Genomic DNA, 24,687 nt, shown 5'->3' with positions numbered 1-24,687 from the left:
GGTGGCGTGCACCTGTAATCCCAGCTGCTCAGGAGGCTGAGGCAGGAGAATCGTTCTAACAGGCAGACTTGAACCTGAGAGGTGGAGGTTGCAGTGAGCTGAGATCATGCCGCTGCACTCCAGCCTGGGCAACAGAGACACTGTTTCAAAACAACAACAACAACAACAAAAACAACAAATAAAAAAAAACTCCAAATCTCTCTCTTAAAAATATCCTTAAATTTTCACTGAGAAAAAAGACTGACAATAATTAGGCAGCAGACTTCATGAAAAACAGAATATTATTGACATATAAGTTAATATAGATCTAAACCACTGAAAACATGTTTGCTATACGTAGTACTTGAGACCCTGAAAGAGCATTTATCAACTGTGTGTTTACAAAATTAATCTTACAAAAGTGAGCACAGATTCTAGAGTCATCTCAACATGTTTTTTTAGTGTATTGTTTGCACGGGAATTTAGCCAATATTTCAAAAATCCCCTTGGCTCTAAATTTATCATTGTGCAATCATAATTGAAAGGAAAATAAGAGGCCATCTAACCTTTCTCTAAGCAAATTTGTTAGGGTCACATTCAAAATGAATGGATAATTGTTGGGATTTCTGTTCCAAATCTTGCCTTTTGCTAGAAGTAACAATGACCCGTGGTGATACCCCAAGGCTAATGTTGTTCCTGTATTGTAATAAGCATATTTATTTGTTTGTTTATTTTTTTGTGGAAACATTAAGTAAAAGCAGGTGATACATGCATGGGGTTGGGGCCCAGAATCTGGTTGATTAAATAAAAACTCTTTTACTCTGTTTCCTCTAAAGGCTTATGATCTGATTTTAGCTATGCTTCTTTTTAGAAAATAATAAAAACAATAAAGGACAATTTGGGGCAATAGTCAGAAAGTAAAAACCTCATAGTCACTGGGACATTCAAGAAATAGGTACATAATATTTATTTTACCTAATATAGCGCTGGACATTATACAGGAAATAATACAAAAATAATAGAAAGTCTTTAACCTGAAGGAACTTAACATGAAAGATTCTGATTCCTGTTGGGATTTGGAGATGTCAATTACTCACCCTCTTGCTCTCTAGGTTCCCCATGGCAAATCCTAGGCAAAAAAGAGAAGAGAATGAAAATGTCAACTTTATTAATGGCCACCTAAATGAAGATACCTCAGTAAAGGTGGATTAGAGGACAGAACTGTGTGTATAATCAAAATGCAATGGACACGATCTACCACTCTTACAGCCTCCCCTTTTTCTTCCCTCCCCACAATAATTCAACGCTAATTTCTCTCGATTTGCCCACAATTAGGCTAAATGTGACAAAACAAACGCTTATCCAATACAACAGGAAAGACTGTTTATCCTTAGGGATTAATATGCATTTTATCTCCCTGTCTGAATGTCTCAAGATAACCTAGTGTTACACAGCAGCTTCTTTTAGTGCGATAGGCCCCGAGCCTCCCTAAATAGTGTTGGAGTACATCAGCTACCTGACATCTTCAGTATCTTTCATTAACATATCTCAGCCCCTGAGTCCTGCTAAGGGCCCATGTTGTGTGATTTTTGCAGTCCTAAAATTTACAGCAAAACTCTCAAAGAAATGACTAGGAAGATTTTAGGAGAAGCCCAACACCTTATTCTGTATAACTTCGTTAATTTATATCTAGTTAGAGAGAAAAAGAAAATGAATCACTGCACAAGAGCTCCAGAGAAACCTTTAGAGTGTGTATTATAAAGTTGCTTTGAAGCATTGAAAACATGAAATGGGAATGAATTAAACTGATATCATTTCATTTCACTAATGAGCAAATATTTAAACAGCTTTATTTGCCATCTGGATGGCTGCCAATAGGAAAGCTCCTTCAATAAAGAGTTGCTATCCTCTTGCTTATTAAAGCTGTGTTTTTTACATATCTGTCCTCTTTCAGGTTTTTAGTGAAAAATATAAGAATATTAAAATGAAAGGGTCAGGAGTCAAGCAACATTAAAATATTTTAGCTTACGTCATAGGCATATGAACTAATTAGATTAGCATATAATTACGGAAGTCTATGTTAACATATAGAAGGAAGCTGATACAGAAAGAAGCAAGCTGAAATATTTTAATAACTTAAAGAACATTATGAAATAACACATTTTTGGGTTTTTTTTTGTGTCCTTGTAAGCTACTTGAAATAACACAGTTTTCCACAGTGCAGAAAACTAAGAGCCAAGCAATGACATGCTTACCTATAGCAAGATTCTCTATGCTTCTGATTTAACTATTGCCAATTGTTAACCATAACAGAATTGATGGTAAATACATGCATCTGCATACACACAAATCATATTAGTCTGTTCTCATGCTGATAATAAAGACGTACCAGAGACTGGGGAATTTATAAAGGAAGAGGGTTAATGGACTCACAGTTCCACATGGCTAGGGAGACCTCACAATTATGGCAGAAGGCAAAGGAGGAGCAAAGTCACGTCTTGCATGGCAGCAGGCAAGAGAGCGTGTTCAGGGGAACTCCCCTTTATAAAACCATCAGATCTCATGAGACTTACTCACTATCATGAGGTCAGCACAGGAAAGACATGCCCTCATGATTCAATTAACTCCCACTGGGTCCCTCCCCCGACACATAGTAATAATGGGAGCTACAATTCAAGATGAGATTTGGGTGGGGACACAGCCAAACCACATCACAAATACACAAGCACAAATACACATGTACTCACACAATAGGATTAATTGGTTTTGGAAATGAGTAGTCTTCATTCTATATTTGTGATCAATGCCTATGAAAAGAATAGGTGACATGTATACTTAACACTTCCAAAAATAATATTAAGAAGTATTAAAACAAAGTCATGCTCTGTAATCCCAGTGCTGTACCATTCTTTGTCAAATGTAGTTATCACTACAAAGAGCAGTCATATCAATGCTTCCCTGTTAGCACTGGCTAAATATTATTGCTCTGCTATTTCAACAGCAAACTTCAGGCCTTTGGAGCCAGCAGGCTCTCCTCAAGGATTTGCTGATGTGTAGCAAAAATATTTTAGTGTGAAAAAACTACTCCCTAGTGCACTTGTTTGCAAACTGCTGAATTTCTAGATAACTCTAACTATGTTTGAGGACTATTTTTGATAGCGCAAATCTGGTGCTGAAATGCCTCTAAAGAATCAACACTTTCCTTTCTTTTTTTTTTTTTTTTTTTTTTTTTTACTATTTTTAGTCACAGCATGACAAACCTAGTAGAAACACAAAGCTGCTTGGGTAGTAATTTTTTACTTTGAACGGTAATTTGTTGTGTTGAACCCAGACCTCTCTGTTTCATGCTTACAAAACACTAAGAAGCAGTCAAGTGAAATGCAAATTAATATGAAACTCAAATACTCTACTTAACAGCTTTCAACTTAGTAGACTCAATTGCCAAATGAATGTAAAGCAAAGCTTTAACACTGCTGTTAATTATGCTTTTCTTGCCAGAAACACTTTTGCCATTACCTAGAAACTGTAAAGAATTGTTTTATTTCATCCCGAAATTTCTGTGTAATTTAATTACTGTTTATTTCTGTTTTACCCTCATCTGCTTTCGTTTGCATAAAATCCAGCAACTAAGCAAATACTTCCCCTAACGATTCTGTTTATATGTACACCAAAAACTGAAGTCCATTTAACTACCACAATAAAGTCTAGTTAAAGTAAGACTGAAGATTTATTTTTCCATTGTTGTAATTTATATAGATTAAGTGAACTTTTGTGTCCTCTACTATTGAGAATATACTTTTGCATATCGGATTATATCTATTTACACTAATAAATTTTTAACACACTAGAACTTAAATATGTTTATGCAAGTGAAATTGATATGGACAATTGAGACTGTTACACATTTAGTGTTTACACTATAGACATGCATTAGAAAAACTTTTACCATTTGTATATGAGGTGCTATATGCCATATTACACTCTGGTATTGGAAGGATGAAAAAGGCATTGTGCTCTCTTTGTGGAACTCAACATCTAGTGATAGGATATGTATTAAAACACATAATTATAATAAAAAGTATAAAATATTATAATTGTTTTTCATAAAATCAATATATTTTGTTGTATCATCAGGCATTTAAGACCCATCCACAATGTGTTTTTTGATTCCTCTGGATAACAGGCCCATATATTTCAGGAGGTTGGTAAATGTACTCTTGGTACTGTATTTTTTGGTCACATTAGATGGAGCATGAACTGCCTGATTTATCACCATTTCTACCACTCCCAACTGTTACACAAAAGACCAGAGTCTCTCTTGGATCACCAAAATCTTTGAGACCCTGAAGTGGTAGTTTCTCTAGTAAATGACATAAACCCTCATGTTGACTGTCTAAACTAAACCCAATGGGGTTTCTGGCTCAAATATTCAATTACAGTACAATTGCATAACTGACAAATCTCCACTTTACTTTTCAGTACGAGAACACATGTCATCCTTCATACGCTCAAGTGACATTACTGACCCACCATCTGCCTTGAGAATTTTTCCCGGTGGTGAGAATAAATTTTCATGGATTCATATACACCAGGTCCCATTTGTGACAAAGAGCATGCATTTTAGAGACAGCTGGCCAAAGTTAGGGGCATGCTGTGTGGGTGTGGAATAGGGCACAGTAAACTGGCCCCACGTGGGGACTGAACTTTGGCCTCATTAGTAATATACTGTAATCAGCTGGTCTCAATAGTCTCTAACAGCTCTATTGAAAATGAACAATATGCTCAGCCATCCACTGTGAATTTGCTCTTTCTTAAGTGTGTCAGACCAGAGATTCTCTACAAATTTTAAATTTGCTCTTTTGTTCTCTCTCATTTCCAAGGAAAAAAGGGCTTACTGCCTACCTTTTTCTCCACATTTCTCCACTAATGTTTTTTCTTCTTCAGCTTGCTTTTTTTTTTTTTTTTTTTTCTGGATCTTTTCCTATTCTTATCACCCATTTTATGTAGGTGAAGGGGCAATTAGTGGTTATAACCTGAGGTATGTTAATGTCATACAGCTTCAAAGAATGGGCCTTAGGCAGTGAGGGCTGAAAAGAGTAGACTTTGAAGGGGAACTTTTGCTTTCCAAAAAATATTAATACAATTATCTTGCTAAATTAATTTGACCCTCCAGGTAATGTGAGGATAGGGCTGTTGTGGTAAGAAATACCAGTGGTTTTCCATAGCAGCATAACCAACTGCAGTTTTAGTCTCATGAACATTCAGAGCTGGAAAAGTCCTCACAGTACATCTAGCCCACTGAAACCCAAAGAAATTAAATATTTTTTTCAACATTCCAAAAGCCAGATAATGCAGAGTTGAGTTTTACATTAGTTAAGGGATACACTGAGCTGTGGTAATAAGGAAACCAAAATAAGATGATTTGAATAAATTTCTCTTTGAGAGGTGTGGTCCAGGGTTGTTTTATAGGTTCTGTCATCTTTAACTTACAGCATTCATTTCTGAGTGAAAAGTAGATTCTCCAGTTGTCACCAACTCCCAGCCAGTGGGACAGGAAAATAAAGAATTGGAAAGTGTATACCAATTGTTATCTGTCACTTCTCACATTTCTTTGGCCAGAAGGTAGTCACATGGTATATGTAGCTCTGTGCAAAAGGTTCTGAGAAATGTATTCGCTAATTGGGCACATTTTTTGCCCAGCTCACACTTTAGGGCTATCTTTATTATTATTAAACAAACATTACTAAAGGGCTAAGAAAGAATGTTAGTTCTTTTATTATTATTAAAAGGACTATTTTATTAAATAGGACTCTATAAAATGACTAAGAACACAATAGATATGGTTAGATACGTAGGATTGCTCTAGTAGAATTCTAATATCTTGACTACAATGCTAGGAGTCTTTATAGCAAAATAACCTTACAGTTGATGAACTTATTCTTTTCTTCAAAATTATTATATTATTAATTTCTCATATCAGAACACCGTCTTTGTGGTTGCCTTAGATGACCTTACCTCATATCTTCTGTGATCTCTTTACACTATACTTCTGTTTATGTGAGAAAATGTGGAAAATTTAATGTATACAATTATTTAAAGCCATAGTCAATATTTAAGAGTCCAATGCTTTTACCTAACTAGGAAAATTAAATAGAGGTACAGACTCATTGACTTGAGTCTTAATTCTTTACTGGATCAAACTACAGTATTATGACATTTGAACCCAGGTAAAGGAATTTCTTTATTTATTTCAAAATTAACATATACCACTAAATGGTATTCAAAAGAACACATGACTTACAAAACAAGTTCTAGTGCTTGGAATACTTGAAACAATTTAATTGCTCAAATAAATATTTGGATAAATGGATGAATAAACAAATGAATGAGTGAATCAACATTTCCCAAGAACAATTTTGATATTTTCATAACGGATTAATCTATATAGATTAGGGCTGTGGGCAGTGGCTCACACCTGTAATCCCAGCACTTTGGAAGGCAGAGTTGGGCAGATCACTTGAGGTCAGGAGTTAGAGACTAGCCTGGCCAACATGGTGAAACCCTGTCTCTATGAAAAATACCAAAATAAAATAGCTGGGCGAGGTGGTGCCCACCTGTAGTCCCAGCTACTCAGGAAGCTGAGGCAGGAGAATCACTTGAACTCGGGAGGCGATTGCAGGGAGCCGAGATCGCACCACAGCCTTGTCAACAGAGCCAGACTCCATCTAAAAAAAAAAAAAGTCTGTGTAGATTAAATATTTGTAAGCTCCTTGTTAAATTAAATTTATAAATTCCTTGAGAGAAGGTTACTGATTGTCTTTTGTCTCCTAGATCATTAAAAATAATTTTGTTTCTTCTTCGACTTTGCATTGAGGGTTCAGTAATGAGAGTAGGTGTGAATCTGCATAAGGTCCAAAGATTGGCTTAGTCTTTTTTGTCCAGCTAGATAAATGCCATCCATTTTTATACCAGAATATTTAAGAGTTAGTGATATAAGTGTCCTTCTAGCACATATCAATGAAATCCCCTGTGACTTTTGCTGTCTCCATACTCAGGAGTATCAGTGATACTGTATTGTTGTATTTTTCCAAGTCTCCCAAAGCCAAAGCCATTTCTTTTCCCCCTTGTTTTTCCTTTTTCTTGAGTTCCTGTCATCGGTCTCCTTAGCCTTCTAAAATGATATCCCAAAGATTTCCCAATGATAAGCTGTAGCAGCTTTTTAAAGAAGTTTTCCGTTTTCTTTCCTAGTTTTTGGGTAGGAGTTAAAAAAACAAAAAGAAAAAAGCACTACTAGAGACGGTGGGATGTACTGTATTGTTTGTCTGACTATAACGTCTAGTAGTATCTCTTTGTTTCCCTTTCTCTTTGAAAATCCGTGGCCTCCAGCCAGGCCTCTGACCAACCAAGTAGCTGGTACCACACCCTTAGGAACAAGGAAATCTTCCCTTTGTAGGGCTTAACTCTTACTGCCCAGGCATTTCATATCACATGATAGCTTTCCCGTTTCCCATAAATACAATTTACTTTTAGAAGAACTGCATCTAATGTAAAACTGTTGACAACCTTAAGACATTAAATGTAGACATTTCAAAGTACAGAAGTGATTTTTGAAAACATATAACATGTAATCTGGTGGAAGAACTAAGGATACATTAAAATGTATAATAGATTATTTTATTGTAAAACTTCTAAATCTAATAACATAATTCCTTCCTGTCTTTTATAAATGCAATTTTAAGAGCATTTCCAAGATCTGGTTAGAATAAAGTTCCTCTTCATTAATGTCTATTTCTACTAGCTGTAAGCTGGTGACATCAGTACTTCTTTGTTTCTTGATTTTATATCCTAAAGCAAATTTAGACCTATAGAGTTGTTTTGCTTTCTATTTTGTTAATTGGCTGCAAATTTCAAGGATCTTAGTGGAGAATAAACTAGAGTGATAACATTTCTATTGATCTGGTCATTGACATATGTTTAAAGCATACAAATGGAAATTAGTTTTATTAGAAAGGCATGCATAAATACATTAGCATTTTTTCACATAAACCAATTTTTCATGGTTCTATGAAATTGCAGTATAAAATTTCTCTGAAGCCAAATTAGCAAAAATAGAACAAATCAAATTTCATTAAATGTAAGGATATATGGGTTCTCAAGTCTGCAAAATTAGTGAAACTAATTTTTCAGAAATTAAAACCAAAAAAAGGAGAGCAAAGAAAGAAAAGGCACAGGATACCAGTTGGGAAAAGAAAAAAAACATGAGACCTTCCTTTGAATATCTGAAGAGTTATTCTGTGGAGGGTCTTTTGTTTTGAAGGGCCAAAGAATAGACCTAGGGATCATAGATTAAAATCACTGTGAAACTGATCACATTTTATTATGAAGGCTTTCTATTAATATGAGTCATTGAGCAGGTAATCCGCTACCTTATAAGGTTGTAAGGATCCTATTAATGCCAGTGTCCTGAGATGTACCAATGCATTGAGTATTGGACTGAACGAGACCAATTGGTTTAATTTGATGTTTACACTAATACAGTTTGGCTGTGTCCCCACCCAAATTACATCTTGAATTGTAGCTCCCAGAATTCCCATGTGTTGTGTGAGAGACCCAGCAGGAGATAATTAAATCACGGGGTTGGGTCTTTCCAGTTCTGTTCTCAGGATAGTGAATAAGTCTCATGAGATCTGACGGTTTTATAAGGGGTAGTTTTCCTGCACAAATTCTCTCTTGTCTGCTGCTATGTAAGAGGTGCCTTTCGCCTTCCACCATGATCATTAGGTCTCCCCAGCCATGTGGAACTGTGAGTCCATTAAACCTCTTTTTCTTTATAAATTACCCAGTTTCAGGTATGTCTTTATCAGCAGCATGAAACAGACTAATATACACACCAAAATTACACCTGTTATTAATTATATTTTTTCCCAATTGGCCTGAAATCCTCCTCTTTAGTAATCTCGTAGGGAAAACAAAAACAAAACTAAAGAGAAAAAAAGAAAAGGAATGTTTTTTCCTAGAAGCTTTAAATGAGTATTGTACATATAACCCAGTTGTGCCCTTCTAGGCCTACCCCGTTATCATATTAGTATGTGCTAGATTATCAGAACACCTTGTTGACATAGATAAAGGAAAGGTGATTTTCAATAAGATTACTGCTGAATACAGCAGCTACCAGTACTGGGAAGTAAGAAGTCCATGGATGAGAATAATGCCATGGATGGAGGTGTTCATTAATGTTCATTAATAAGGCATGCACTGTTTACATTTTGTTCCATCACATTTATTTTAGTCTTAGGTATACTGTTAAAAATATTTAATATCTGCTGTCAGAACTTTTACTATTGTTTCTCCAGTTCTTTCTTGGCTATCTAAAATAAATTTCTCTACTATTTTACTGAAGTGTGGCTCAAGGGTAAACTCTTCCTTGGATTCTTGTGTATTACTTATAGACATAAAACTATGTTCACTAGTCCTGGAAAGACTTTGGCTGAATATAAAGTTCTCAGTTCATACTCTTTCTCCTTAAGTGTCACATAGAAATTGCTTCTCTCTTATTTTTGGTTGGATTTTGATGTAGGGAAATAGGCTAGCTTTAACTTTCTCCCTTAAAATTCTTGTTTCGTTAAGTTACTATTGTTGTTGTTTTTGTTTAAGATGTATCTTGATGTTGACCATTCTGTGTCAATTATTCCTCACACGTGGTCTATCCTCACAATATGCTTTTAAAGTTTTGTTTTGTTTTTCTTGAAATACATCATCAGTTTTATCTTCACATATTTTTACACTCTAAGCAAACTATAATTAAATCATATTTTTGTTTTTTAATCTGGGTAATAAAGTTGTGCTTATGTTGAACCTCCTTTATCTCCTGTCACTATGTTTTTTCTTCTCGCTCGCTTTGTTACAGCACTTTTTATTTCTTTTCAACCTGTATTACAGTTTTCCTTCATGCTCCTCAATCCTTCACTTTATTTTTGTAATGAGTTTGTTTCTTACCTTTCATCGCAATGTTACCACTTTTGTTTCATCTCATCCTGTTGAGAGGTGACAGCGTGCTGGCAGCCCTCGCAGCCCTTGCTCACTCTCAGTGCCTCCTTGGCCTTGGCGCCCACTGTGGCCATGCTTGAGGAGCCCTTCAGCCTGCTGCTGCCCTGTAGGAGCCCCTCTCTGGGCTGGCCGAGACTGGAGCCGGCTCCCTCTGCTTGCAGGGAGGTGTGGAGGGAGAGGCGCGGGTGGGAACCCAGGCTGCGCATGGCGCTCGCGGGCCAGCACGAGTTCCAGGTGGGTGTGGGCTCAGCGGGCCACACACTCAGAGCGGCCAGCCGGCTGGTGCCGCCGGCCCCAGGCAGTGAGGGGCTTAGCACCCGGGCCAGCAGCTGCAGAGGGTGCCCCAGTCCCCCAGCAGTGCCAGCCCGCTGGCGCTGCACTTGAATTCTCGTTGGGCCACAGCTGCCCCACCGTGGGGCAGGGCTCAGGACCTGCAGCCCACCATGCCCCAGCCTCCCCCCCGCCGTGGGCTCCTGGACAGCCAGAGGCTCCCCGACGAGTGCTGCCCCCTGCTTCATGGTGCCCAGGCCTGTCGACCACCCAAGGGCTGAGGAGTGCAGGCTCACGGCACGGGACTGGCGGGCAGCTCCACCTGCAGCCCCTGAGCGGGATCCACTAGGTGAAGCCAGCTGGGCTCCTGAGTCTAGTGGGGACTTGGAGAACGTTTATGTCTAGCTAAGGGATTGTAAATACACCAGTCAGCACTCTGTGTCTATCTCAAGGTTTGTAAACACATCAATCAGCACCCTGTGTCTAGCTCAAGGTTTGTAAATGCACCAATCAGTGTTCTGTGTCTAGCTAATCTAGTGGGGACTTGGAGAACCTTTATGTCTAGCTAAGGGATCGTAAATACACCAATCAGCACTCTGTGTCTAGCTCAAGATTTGTAAATGCACCAATCAGTGCTCTGTGTCTAGCTAATCTAGTGGGGACTTGGAGAACTTTTGTGTCTAGCTCAGAGATTGTAAACGCACCAATCAGCACCCTGTCAAAACGGACCAATCAGCTCTCTGTAAAACAGACCAATCAGCATTCTGTAAAATGAACCAATCGGCAGGATGTGGGTGGGGCCGGATAAGGGAATAAAAGCAGGCTGCCCGAGCCAGCAGTGGCAACTTGCTGAAGTTCAGTTCCGCCATGTGGCAGTTTTGTTTTTTCAGGCTTTGCAATAAATCTTGTTGCTGTTCACTCATTGGGTCTGCACTGCCTTTATGAGCTGTAACACTCAGCATGAAGGTCTGCAACTTCACTCCGGAGAGCAGTGAGACCACGAACCCACCAGAAGGAAAAAACTCCTGACACACCACCTTTAAGAACTGTAACACTCACATGAGGGTCTGCAGCTTCATTATTGAAGTCAGTGAGACCAAGAACCCACCAATTCTGGACACACTGTTATCTAGCATCACATTCTTGAGATTTTGCATCTTTGCTGCTTGGTTTTCCTTCAAAAAGCTAATTATTATTATTTTTTAATTCTTCGTGAAATATTAGTTTAATTTTCATTTACTCTCAAAACAAATTTTGAGTTAATGGTGTTGCCTTTTTGATAATTCTACATCCTTTTTTCACTTACTATACCTTTGTGTTGATGCTGTGCTTGCTACTGAGACAGCCAGGTGGGAGGTGGTCCCTGGAGAAACTCCAACCAGCCTGCCCACTGAGGTGGAGCCTTAGGAAGTTCACGTCGCTTGCAGTAGGGAGGAGCCTGGCGCCTCTTTTTCTTATGTGTGGAAACTGGGATTCAAGCTGCTGGCAGGAAGTGCTCTAGCGGAGAAACCCTGGTCTTGCAAGAGTCCCTGTTTCCCCCTTTTCTTCCTTTTCACCCAATAAAACCATGTCTCACTCACCATTTAAATTGTCTGTGAGCCTGAATTTTCATGCTGTGGGACAAAGAACCCAGTCTTTAGCTGAATAAGTAAAAGTCCTGCAACACTTACTTTTCTTAGTACTCTTCATTAAATGAGTTGTCTTTTCCTTGACTAGCCCTTTTCAGAAGACTCCCATAGAGTATATGGAAAAGCTGAACAGGAGGGTCACCTTCCAGACTTCCTAAAACAAAGCTTCTTTTGGTTTGCCAAAGAAACATCTTGCAAATGTTACTTCGTTGTACTGCGCAGAGCTCTGCCTCCTCCTTTCCTGTTACTTTGTGCCCAGGAAGCCTTTTCCTTCTGACCCTCTTCACCTCAGTTTCCTCCGCTATTATTGTCTACACGACATTTAGTGTTTTCACTTCATGATCATGCCCTCAAATTCAGGAAGTGTGTTTTGCTGGCATATTCTGAGATCTTCATGCTCTCCCCACTCTTCATGTTTTTAATTCACTTTTATTAAATCTTGCTCCACATTTTTGCCCTACTTGGCAGTAGGCTTTATTTTGAAGTCTGTGAATTATATATCTTTTTCTAGTTTTGTTTAATTTTTTTTTTTTTTAAGATGGAGTTTCATTCTTGTTTCCCAGGCTGGAGTGCAATGGCGCAATCTCGGCTCACCGCAGCATCCCCCTCCCGGCGGCAAGCGATTCTGCTGCCTCAGCCTCCCAAGTAGCTGGGAATGCATGTCCAGCTAATTTTGTTTTTAGTAGAGACAGGGTTTATCCATGTTGGTCAGGTTGGTCTGGAACTCCAGATCTCAGGTGATCCGCCTACCTCAGCCACCTCAGCCTCCCAAAGTGCTAGGATTACAGGTGTGAGCCACCGTGCCCAAACAAATGATTTTTTTTTTTAATTCCTAGAAGGAAAGGGGATAGATAACCATTTACACAGCTTTGCTCTTTTGGGAAGTCCCTGTATTGTTATTTTCATTTGAAAAACAAATAGTTGACTATAGGAGATTGGGAAAAGTGAGAAACGAGTTTTGTCTATTGAGTCTGATTTTCTCAACATGGTATTAAGCAATGATCCAGGTATCAAATTATACTCTTTTTCAACTTGCCTTATGATCAGGTATAGAGAGACATTGTTCTCAAGGATTTAAAATTTTATTTGAAAGGAAGACTATTAAAAAATAGCCACGATATTTTTTAAACAATATTTATTTACCATTAAAAAAAGACAAATGCTACAAAAGCCAAATTTTAGCAAGTTTAAGTGTTTACAATGCAGTTTGACAACTCACACAATTTGAGGTTAAATTTCAACAAGACCATCCCTTCTTTTTTCCTGTTTCACTAATTGCACCTGCAATCAGCCAATAGCTTGCTCAAGAGGTTAATTACTTGCACCTGCATTTTTGCACCTGTAATTTTGGTGACCTTTTGAAAGTAATATGCATGCCTCTATTCACATATCTAAATTGCTAAGCTAACCAAATCATAGATCTCATCTAAAATGTTCAATTTTTTTTTGTTAGTGTTTTCGAGGTGAATTTGGAAATAAGCAAAAGAGTTGACAGTGTTTTAATTTTAAAAAGTCGAGTTCATTGTATGGTAAAGTGAACAACTGATGACATTTTTCAAAGGAACAATCCTTACAAATAAACAAAAATGAAACTTAAAGATCATTTTAAAGTGTTAGACATAATACACTTATTATATGAAAATGAATGCTATTTCAAAAAACAATAGGATATCTCTCTAATCTTATAAATGATGTCTGTTTTTGTCTTGACGTGTCTCATGGAAGATTCAAAGGTTATATTTAAAAGCTGTTCTTTATACAGCCTGAAACGTCACATCTGTAGAAGAGAAGAATAATTGGGGCTCCTGGACCCTTAAGATTTTTATCTTTTGTTAAGTGATGTCTAAGTTCAGGTCCCGGTAATTTGAAATGAAGTCAAACAGACAAACCACTTAACCTGAGATGAAAATTAATGGTTGGAAATAAATTAACTCCCTAAATATTTAATTACTTATAGACATAAAAGCCAGTGGCCAGGACCAAAGGTAATCTTTTGACACATTACTGCTCAGCAGGATATTTCTGACTGAAATATTTGATTTTTTTTTTTTTTTTTTGAGACGAAGTGTCTCTCTGTCGCCTAGTCTGGAGTGCAGTGGCGCGATCTCGGCTCACTGCAACCTCCGCCTCCCGGGTTCAAGCAACTGTCTGCCTCAGCCTCCTGAGTAGCTGGGATTACAGAAGCCCGCCACCACACCCAGCTAATTTTTTCGTATTTTTAGTAGAGACGGGGTTTCACCATGTTGGCCAGGCTGGACTCAAACTCCTGACCTTGTGATCCACCTGCCTCAGCCTCCCAAAGGGCTAGGACTACAGGCATGAGCCACCACACCTGGCCGAAATCTTTGATTTTTAGGAAATATTAATAGGAAAGTAAATTTTAAAAAAGTGTAAATTAAATGACAACCCTAGTTTGTTCTGATAATATTTGAATCTATGGTCTGTGTTCTGTCTCAAATATATTTTTTGTGTTCTTTCATGCATACTGAAATCCCACCAGCGCAGAACTAAGAAAAATATTAGCTTGTTGAGACCTTGAAAACTTTAGAAGCAATAAAGCCACCAAAACTGACCAAATGTGTTGCCAACTGGGAGTCCACACAGATTTGCTTGTACATTTCCTGTGTCTATTATTCTTATTCATAATGTTCAGTGTGCAAAGGGGAGAGGGAAGATTAATTTATTACAAGTGGTTCTATCCTGTTTCTGGATTTGCCAGGTCTATGGCCCCTGACCAAGAATTGTGTTGCTGAATTACACTTAGGTAATATGCTATTGCCCAAATTAAAGGAGCTCATAAGAAATTGCTGATGAAAGATGGGCAATTATTTAGTGAAACCATGTTTCACTGGGTTAGACCTTATTCTTTTTATCAGCACCCTCAAGGGATGTGCTTCTGGACTTTTGCAGAGTAGTTATGTTTCCTTTGAGCCAGTAGTTCATTTTTGTATTAGAGATATTATGAACATCTAGACTTGATCTATTTTCTTCTTCCTGTCAGTTGACAAGAAGCTTAAAGCAACATCATGATCAACCATCAAGAAGAGATTAGCATACTGACATGCATTTTATGTATTCTTCATTTTATTCCCCTGCTTACATTTTCTCTTTGCTCTTCATTTTCCTTATTTATTTGTGGGATGTGGAATGATATAACAATTACCTCAAAAAATCAGATATGTACTGAAAACTGATCAAAGAAGCATTAACTGTGATTTATTAGTATTCTAACATTTTAGAAACAAGTAAACAAATAAGAAGCTGGTATGAAGAAAGATGACTGTTTTCTTGTGAATCTCCTGCTTTTTCCTGGAGAATAAAATGTGTGTGTGTGTGTGTGTGTGTGTGTATGTAAACTTATGTGGTAGTCACAATGGTTACTAAAATACCACTCCCCTGCTAACAGGATCTTAATTTTCTTAAGGCATCAAGCAGAAGTTATTTTATCTTGCAGAAAGTGGGCCTAAACCTCTTCATTTAGGAAGTGGTCATTATCTATTTCTCCTGAAAGTGATAAAGAAGAAATCTGCTAAGAGTTTTTGTGGAAAGATAATTTTACAAAGAGGAAACCTGCATGAGAAGCTCTCTTACTGCTTGTAGCTTATATCCCTGTCTTAGAAGCAGGTCTTGTTATCTGGAGCTGTGGCAGCTTTCTTGTAAGCATGAGGCAGCAAACCTAACCTAAAAGGCCAAAATGGGATCAGAGGATTGTGGAGTAGGAAGATGGAACCATCCTGGGATCTTTATGCTGCTGCTGAATAGTTGAACCATTATTTTCAATATTTCACCTCCAAATTAATTGTTGCATGGAAGAAAAAATATTTTTCATGGTACTTTTAATGGCAAAAGCCACAATTACATTTGCACCAACCTAATGTTTTTAAATGTTACTTACAACTGAATGTGATCAATGATATAATCTTAAAAGACAAGGATTAGGAATATTTGCAAGCCTAGCCATTTTTTCTTGGTGATTTATCAAAGAACAAAGGATGAGCTCTTCTATAGTCACAATACTAAAGTTTATTATCTTTTCCTGTATAATAAGTAGTCTGACAACTTCCTTTCTCTGCCTGTATTGATAGCTGTCAAAATAGTATTACCAGAAAAATCTTACCCATGAGTATTTTTACTTTCTAATTTTTAAATTTTTAATCTTACGAATAAGACGTAATTTTTAAAAATTATTTTCAGCAGTTAATAATATATTGGCTACCTTTCCAAAACGGATATTTTGGATGCAGATATCCCTTGTATTTTTGAGGCAGGCTTATTCAAATTACATTTTAAAAAAATACAGTGAGGGACCATTTTGCCTTTAACACATAGTATACTTTAATGTGTCAAAAGAAAAACCTGGTGCTTACTTCAATAATTTTGGATTCCAATGGGACAATATGTACAGAAATAAGAAAAAAACCCACAAAGAATTTCAGAACCTCTCAGAAATCAAAATTAATGTACATTTATGAATGCCAGTAATATAACAAATAGCGAAAGCTATTTATAAAAAGAGTATTAAAAATGCAGAACTATGAACAATAATATGACATTAAAGAAACAGAAAAATATCAGAGAAGTAATAGTGTATAGATAATATTTAGAAAACATCTACTGTTTGCCTGATATGATGTCAAAAACCTTTCATATAGGGTTTTATGTAAGTCTTCCAACCAGCCTACCAACTGGATTATATTCTCTCCATTTTACAAGTGAGAAAACTGAGCCCTGGGGAGATTTAGTTATTTACGGTTACACAGCTAACAATTGAAGCCAGAATTGATTCACATCTTAAGTATAATTTTAAAGCCTATACTTCAACAATTATATGATAATGTCTTTCAGTAAATATATTAATAAAACAGCATATATTCCTATACAGATCGCAACCGCATTTTATCTAGCATACATTTATATATTCATCTATGTCCAAAACTCTATTCTTTGAAATGCTTCAGAGATTTTAGAACTAAAGTCAAATGTCACAATTTGAGTATTCCTGTAATGCAAAATGTTGTCATTATACATATTAGCCAAACTGTTTTCAGCAAGTAACCATTTTCATTTCTATTTCTCAATTAGTGTTAATCACACTGGTTATGTTGTTTACAGTATACAAGAAATAACAAGAAGAACCAGTTGAGATTGAAACAGCCAAAACAAGACTCAGATTAGATACAAATACCTGAATTGTAAATAATTTGAATCAGATCATACACTGAATAAAGAGCAAACTTATCCAAGAACTAGCAGAATTTTCAATTAAAATGGTATAGTATGGTATTTATCTCTTGATATTTATGCTTTGATGTTATTTCTTCCCTTAATGTATCTTTGCATTATTCTGAAAGAATGTACCAATCTAAGAAAATGATATGATTTTTGTCTAACAGATATTCGAGTTGGTTTCTACCAGCAATACTGTCTGTCTGTTCTGGGATGTAATGCAGGATAATGAACACCACACGTCTAACCTTCAGTGGCCAAAGGGGTGACTCTCTACCAGTGTTTGGTAGCAAAAGGCAAAGGCAACTGAGAAAAATTTTAGAGCCTAAAGGAAACATATGCCCCTACATACACTTATCAAGATGTCCTTCCGTGTTTAGAGTCAGTTGGAAGAAATTAATAAAATCTCTAGGCCAGGGGCAGTGGCTCAAGCCTGTAATCCCAGCACTTTGGGAAGCCAAGGTGGGCAGATCACGAGGTCAGCAGATCGAGACCATCCTGGCTAACACGGTGAAACCCCGTCTCTACTAAAAATACAAAAAATTAGCCAGGCGTGGTGGCGGGCACCTGTAGTTCCAGCTACTCGGGAGGCTGAGGCAGGAGAATGGCGTGAACCCAGGAGGCGGAGCTTGCAGTGAGTGAGCCAAGATCGCACCACTGCACTCAAGCCTGGGTGACAGAGCAAGACTCCTTCTCAAAATAAATAAATAAATAAAAATAAAAATAAACAACTCTACATTCAAAAAATGTGACTATATATTAAAGCTCACATTGTTCAATTTGTTCCCACATCATTTTCAACCCTTATGAACCCACCCGGCAAGGATACAACATATATGCAGCCCAGGACTTCAGGCTGATTATAAAGGACTGTTTCCTTGCACAATAGCACGGGTTGGCAAAGCAAACAAAAAGACAACAGCTTGTCTTGTAAAATTTGGTGTTTTGCACTTCATATTTTGCACTGATTTTGATTTGCTTAATATATTGCTTTAAAATATTATTTATCTTAATTACTGAATGTTTTGGCCCCTTAAACTTTGCACCTGAGGTAAGCACCCCACTTTCACCAACAAAATCCCAGTCCTAATCTCTATGATCTATTTTAATTTTATATGCCAACAGTCATAGTACAGTCAGGCATGACCAAAGAACATTCTCTGTAATAAAGACCCTTGAGGACACATTGTGGTATGTCTTTTGGAGAGTTGAAGAAAAAAAAAATCAATAAAAATAAATAAATAAAAAGGAGTCATATCAAGCAATTTCCTAAACCAAGGGTTTTCTTAGAAAATGGAATAATAAGGCCAGGCGTAGTGGCTCACACCTGTAATCCCAGCACTTTGGAAGGCTGAGGCGGGCGGATCATGAGGTCAGGAGATCGAGACCATCCTGCCTAACACAGTGAAACCCTGTCTCTACTAAAAATACAAAAAAAGTTAGCTGGGCTTGGTGGTGGGCGCCTCTAGTCCCAGCTACTTGGGAGGCTGAGGCAGGAGAATCGCTTGAACCCGGAAGGCCGAGGTTGCAGTGAGCCAAGATTGTGCCACTGCACTGCAGCCTGGGTGACAGATCGAGACTCTATCTCAAAAAAAAAAAAAAAAAAAAAAAAAAAAAGAAAGAAAATAGAATAATATGGAGAGAGAGAAGATAATTGCCTTACCTAGCTTCATGAGCTTAGAAACAGCATACAGGTGGAGGTGAAAAGCCATTTCATGCTTCTTCTTCTGTAAGAAGCTAAGACGTTTTCTAAAAGTAAAAGTAAAGAAGATTTGACTACTAGAGAGTAAAGATTAAAAAATTGTATGAAAATGATCATATCCAAATATGTGTTTTCTTTTCCAAAGTGGTCATCATATTTATTTACTAATTCCAATGAAGTTCTGATAAATATTTTGGAATTAATTCCTGTGACTCACTCTCAGAGCTAGATGATGAGCCCTAGGAGGGAAGCAGTCTTCTTACGTTAGAGACAGAGCATATTTTGCCTGAAATACTTTTGCCAATTTAAGTGCCTATCACTTACATGAAATTAATTTGGCCTATTGCTAGAAACCAAGTCTACTTGCTAAGGATGGCCATATGCCAAAATTAATTGAATTTCAATAATTTGGGCAAGCTTCAAAGATATTGCAAAAGTAGAAATTAGAGAAAAACTGAATATATGATTTTTGAAATAAATGAATAGGAGCCAAATTTTCAGAAACTAGTTCACATTTGTCTATAAATGCTCTAACAAGTTTGACAAAAACTAAGTTGAATTATTTTATCTTTATACCTCATAAGTGATCTGCAGTTAATGCCCTCCTATGAGCTACAGATTGGTAATTATGCTGGTTTTCTATAGAAAGATTATAAAGTAAACCAATAAAAAAACAAAAACATAAATATATATATATAGTCACATCTAGTCAATAATAATTCTCAAACATTTCTTCTCAGTAAGTTCAAATCAGCATGCAGGTAAAAGGTGTATCTTCCATCATTAGAACATACTATGGTTCCATTAAGTTGAGCACCAGGCAGAGTAGTTGGATTGTACCTGGGGCCACATTGTCAAAAATACATATTCCTAAATACAATCATGTGCGTACATTCTGAGAAATGTGTTGTTAGGCAATTTTGTCATTGTGCAAACATGATAACGTGTACTACATAAACCTTGATGGTATAGCCTACTACACACCTAGGCTATATGATAAAGACTATTGCTCCTGGGCTACAAATCAGTATAGCAAGTTACTATGCTGAACACTGTAGTCAATGTGACAGAATTTGTGTATCTAAACATTTCTAGACATAGAAAAGGTACAATAAAAACATGATGGAAAAGATTAAAAAAAGTACCCCTGCATAGGGCACTTACCATAAATGGGGCTTGCAGGACAGGAAGTTGCTCTGGGTGAGTCAGTAGGTGAGTGGCGGTTGAGTGTGAAGGCCTAGGCCATTACTGTACATTACTGTGGACTTTATAAACACTGTACTCTTAGGCTACACTAAATTTATTTTAAAATATTTTTCTTGGCTGAGTGTGGTAAGATTACACCTGTAATTTCAGCACTTTGGGAGGCCGAGGCAGGCAGATCACTTGAGGTCAGGAGTTCAAGGCCGGCCTGGCCAACATGGGGAAACCCCATCTGTACTAGGAATACAAAAAATTAGCTGGGTGTGGTGGTGTGCATCTGTAGTCCCAGCTACTCAGGAGGCTGAGGCAGGAGAATTGTTTGAACCCTGGAGGTGGAGGTGGCAGTGAGCCAAAGTCACACCACTTAAATGGATCAAGGACTTAAATGTCCCCACTCCAGCCTGGGGGACAGAGAAAGGCTCCATCTCAAAATATATATATATATATATGTTTTTTCTTTATTCGATAATAATCTGCTTATTGTAACTTTTTTACTTCCTAAACTTTTTACTTTAAAACTTCTTGAATCTGTTGTAATAACACAGCTTAAAAAAGAACAAAGCTAGAGACATCATGCTACTTGACTTTATACTGCAGGGCTACAGTAACCAAAACGGCATGGTACTGGTACAAGAACAGACACATAGACCAATGGAACAGAATGGAGATCTCAGAAATAAGACCACACACCTACAACCAACTGATATTTGACAAACCTGACAAAAACCAGCAATGGGGAACAAATTCTCTATTTAGCAAATGGTGCTGGGAGAACTGGCTAGCCATATGCAGAAAATTCAAACTGGACCCCTTCCATACACCGTATACAAAACTCAAGATGGATCAACGACTTAAATGTAAAACCCAAAACTATGAAAACCCTAGAAGAAAATCTAGGCAATACCATTCAGGACATAGGCATAGGCAAAGATTTCATGATGAAGATGACAAAAGCCATCGCAACAAAAGCAAAAATTGACAGATGGGATCTAATTAAACTAAAGAGCTTCTGCACAGCAAAAGAAACTATCAACAGAGTAAACAGACAACCTACAGAATAAGAGAACATTTTTGCCCTCTATGCATCTGACAAAGGTCTAATATCCAGCATCTATAAGGAGCTTAATAAGATTTACAAAAGCAAAACAACCCCATTAAAACTGGGCAAAGGACATGAACAGACACTTCTCAAAAGAAGACATACATGTGGCCAATAAACATCACTGAGCATTTGAGAAATGCAAATCAAAACCACAATGAAATATCATCTCACCCCAGTTAGAATGGGTGTTATTAAAAAATCAGAAAACAACAGATTCTGGTGAAGTTGTAAAGAAAAAAATATGCTCTTACACTGTTCATAAAGTGTAAATTAGTTCAACCATTGTGGAAAACAGTGTGGCAATTCCTCAAAGATCTAGAGGCAGAAATACCATTTGACCCAGCAATCCCATTGCTGGGTATATATCCAAAGAAATAGAAATCTTTTTATTATAAAGACACAGGCATGTGTATATTCATCTCAGGACTATTCATGATAGCAAAGACATGGACTCAACCCAAATGCCCACCAATGATTGACTGGTTAAAGGAAATATAGTACATGTGCACAATAGAATACTATGCAGCCATAGAAAGGAACAAGATCATGCCCTTTGCAGGGACATGGATGGAGCTGGAGGCCATTTTCCACATCAAACTAACACAGGAACAGAAAACCAAATACCACATGTTCTCACTTATAAGTGGGAGCAAAATGGTGAGAACATACGCACATATGGTGGGGGAGCAACACACAGTGGGGCCTTTCACAGAGTGGAGAGTGAGAGGAGGGGGAGGATTAGCAAGAATAGCTAGTGGATGCTGGGCTTAATACCTGGCCGATGAGGTCATCTGTGCAGCAAACCACCATGGCAAACATTTACCTGTGTACAAACCTGCACATCCTGCACATGTGTCCCTGAACTTAAAATAAAAGTTGGAAGTAGAAAAGAAAAGAAAAAGAAAGTGAAAGCCAGCTCTGGGAACAGAAACAAACAAAAAATAACACTTAGGTTAAAACACAAACACATTTTACATTTGTACAAAAAATATTTTCCTTCTTCATATCCTTATTCTATAAGCTTTTTCTATATTTAAATTTTTAAATTTATTTTTTACTTAGTAAACTTTTTTGCTAAAAACTAGGACACAAACACAAACAAAAACACCTAGGTTTTTGCTAAAACCTAGGCCCACACAGGGTCAGGATCATTAAGTATCACTGTCTTCCACCTCCACATCTTGTCCCACTGAGAGGTGTTCATGGGCAGTAACACTCATGGAGCTGTCATCTCCTAAGATAACAATGCTTACTTCTGAAATACTTTCTGAAGGACCTGCCTGAGGCTGTTTTACAGTTAACTTTTTTTTTTATAAGTAAAAGGAGTACACTCTAAAAAAGTATAGTATAGTAAATACATAAACCAATAATGTTAGATAGTTGTTTATTACCATTATTAAGTGTATGTACTACCTATAACTGTATGCACGATATTTTCAAAAGACTGGCAGGATTGACCTGGCATGGTGGCTCATGCCTGTAATCCCAGCATTTTTGAGGCCGAGGCGGGCAGATCACCTGAGGTCAGGAGTTCAAGACCAGCCTGGCAAGGAGATGAAACCCCGTCTCTACAAAAATACAAAAATTAGCCAGGCATGATGGCAGGTGCCTGTAATCCCAGCTACTCAGGAGGCTGAGGCAGAAGAAGTGCTCAAACCCGGTAGGCACAGATTGCAGTAAGCCAAGATCGTGCCATTGCACTCCAGCCTGGGCAACAGAGCGAGACTCTGTCTCATTAAAAAAAAAAAACGACTGTCAGCATAGTAGGTTTATTTATACCAGTATCACCATATACATGTCTGTAATGTGTTCTGCTATGATCTTAGAACAGCTGTGACATCACCAGGCGACAGAAATTTTTCAGCTCCGATATAATCTTATGGGACTACTGTCATATACAAAATGTAGTTATGTGATGTATGACTGTACTAGAAACCACTGAATATAGTGATCAGTTCACACTGTGGGACATATGTAGGAACTAAAGCCAAGTAATGGAAAAGTAACTTTATATGCTAGTTTCATGCTAATTCTGGAACTTTTTTTTTTTGAGTGAAATATTGAATAAAGTAAGCTGCACCATTTAAAAGGTATTTTCTGCCCCTCCTGTGTATGCATGTGTGTGAGAGGAGTGTTATTTCATAATTTAATTATTATAAGTAAAAGGCAACTATAATGCAACTTCACTATAATTAAAGAGTGATGTCTTATTTGATAATTACATGAGAATTTATTCCTTTGATATGAAGCAAAATGTTTATCTCTCTGTGTGTTAACTAGGTGTTCTATGTGCGGTGCTAAAAGAAGAAAAATAAGGTTTAAGCTAGAATTTGTCGCATGTATTAGAAAACCTGAATTAAAACCCTTGGTCTACAGCTTTTTACTGGAATGACTCAGCAATTATATAACATTATAAATTTTTGCTTACTCATCTGAAAAATAAAGGTAAAACAGTAAGAATTAAGTGAAACTGTACACACGTATGCACACAAAAAGAGAGAGAGAGGTTTAGCATTCCAAATCCCAAAATACGAAATCTGAAATGTTCTAAAACCTGAAACTGTTTGAGCACTAACAGGACACTCAGGGGAAATGCTCGTTGGAGTATTTCAGATTTCAGGTTTTGGATTTGGGGTGCTTAATTAGTAAATATATAATGCAAATATTCCACAATCCAAAAAAATCCAAAATCAGAAATACGCTAGTCCCATTCATATCAATATCGGATCCGTGTGTGGGTGGGTGGAGGGGGTGTGTGTGTGTGTGTGTGGGTGGATGTGTGGGTGTTGGGGATGTGTGTGTGTGGGTGGATGGGTGTGTGTGTAGGGGTGTGTGTGGCTGGCTGTTTGTGTGTGTATTTTTAAAGTATTACAATTGCTATTTTTGTTTAAAATAAATATGAATTCAGTATACTAATTTGAATTTATAAATATATATATTACACAATGTTTGAAAGTGATCTATAAGTAATTCACTGTAGCGTAATAAAGACACACACATATATATATATCTAATTTTTACCTGAAAAACTTCATCGGATATATGGAATTCACCTTCGCTGTGGGTAGCATATAATTACAGGTTTACTGACTAACATCAAGTCACAAAATGAAATCAGGAAATGTAGCCCATGCTTCATATTACCAAGTTAATTTTTCCATGGTGTTTTTATTCACTTTTTCTCCTATTCTTTCTTTCCACACATATATCTGCGTGTGTAATATTTTTTTAAACTGAATCCAGAACCGAAATCAATGAATATTAGTAAACAGTGATTCTTTCAATGGTAAGCAGACCTGTACCTTCTAAAAGTTCCAGATCTGACTTCTTAAGCAATTGTGGCAGCATCACTTATATGTAACAATAAAGAACGTATCATAATTACTCAAGGTTCGGAATCATTGCCAGCGTATTAATCAATGGGCACTACTTAGCTGCGTGGGAGAAAAGGAAGATATTGATGACAGGACATCTACCTTCAGCTGCTTTCATTACATCTGTTATGAAACAGGCCCTTTCTAACCTTCACT

General features: G+C 37.3%; 1 long non-coding RNA gene across 1 annotated transcript in view; it reads right to left on the bottom strand.

The window, feature by feature from the left end:
* Window positions 1-24,429, bottom strand: part of LOC109026568 (uncharacterized) — a 40,361-nt gene extending 15,932 nt beyond the window's left edge. The window contains exons 1-3 of the long non-coding RNA XR_002005579.2: window positions 24,179-24,429; window positions 18,814-18,899; window positions 1,077-1,108 (exon numbers count right to left, since the gene is read on the bottom strand). This is a non-coding gene — a long non-coding RNA (uncharacterized lncRNA). The remainder of the gene's footprint in view (window positions 1-1,076; window positions 1,109-18,813; window positions 18,900-24,178) is intronic.
* Between the last annotated feature and the right edge of the window lie 258 nt (window positions 24,430-24,687).

The sequence above is a fragment of the Gorilla gorilla genome, chromosome 3 (genome assembly GCF_029281585.2).
Source record: "Gorilla gorilla gorilla isolate KB3781 chromosome 3, NHGRI_mGorGor1-v2.1_pri, whole genome shotgun sequence".
In the NCBI taxonomy this organism is placed as follows: Eukaryota; Metazoa; Chordata; class Mammalia; order Primates; family Hominidae; genus Gorilla; species Gorilla gorilla.
This window is presented reverse-complemented; position numbering and strand designations above follow the sequence as displayed.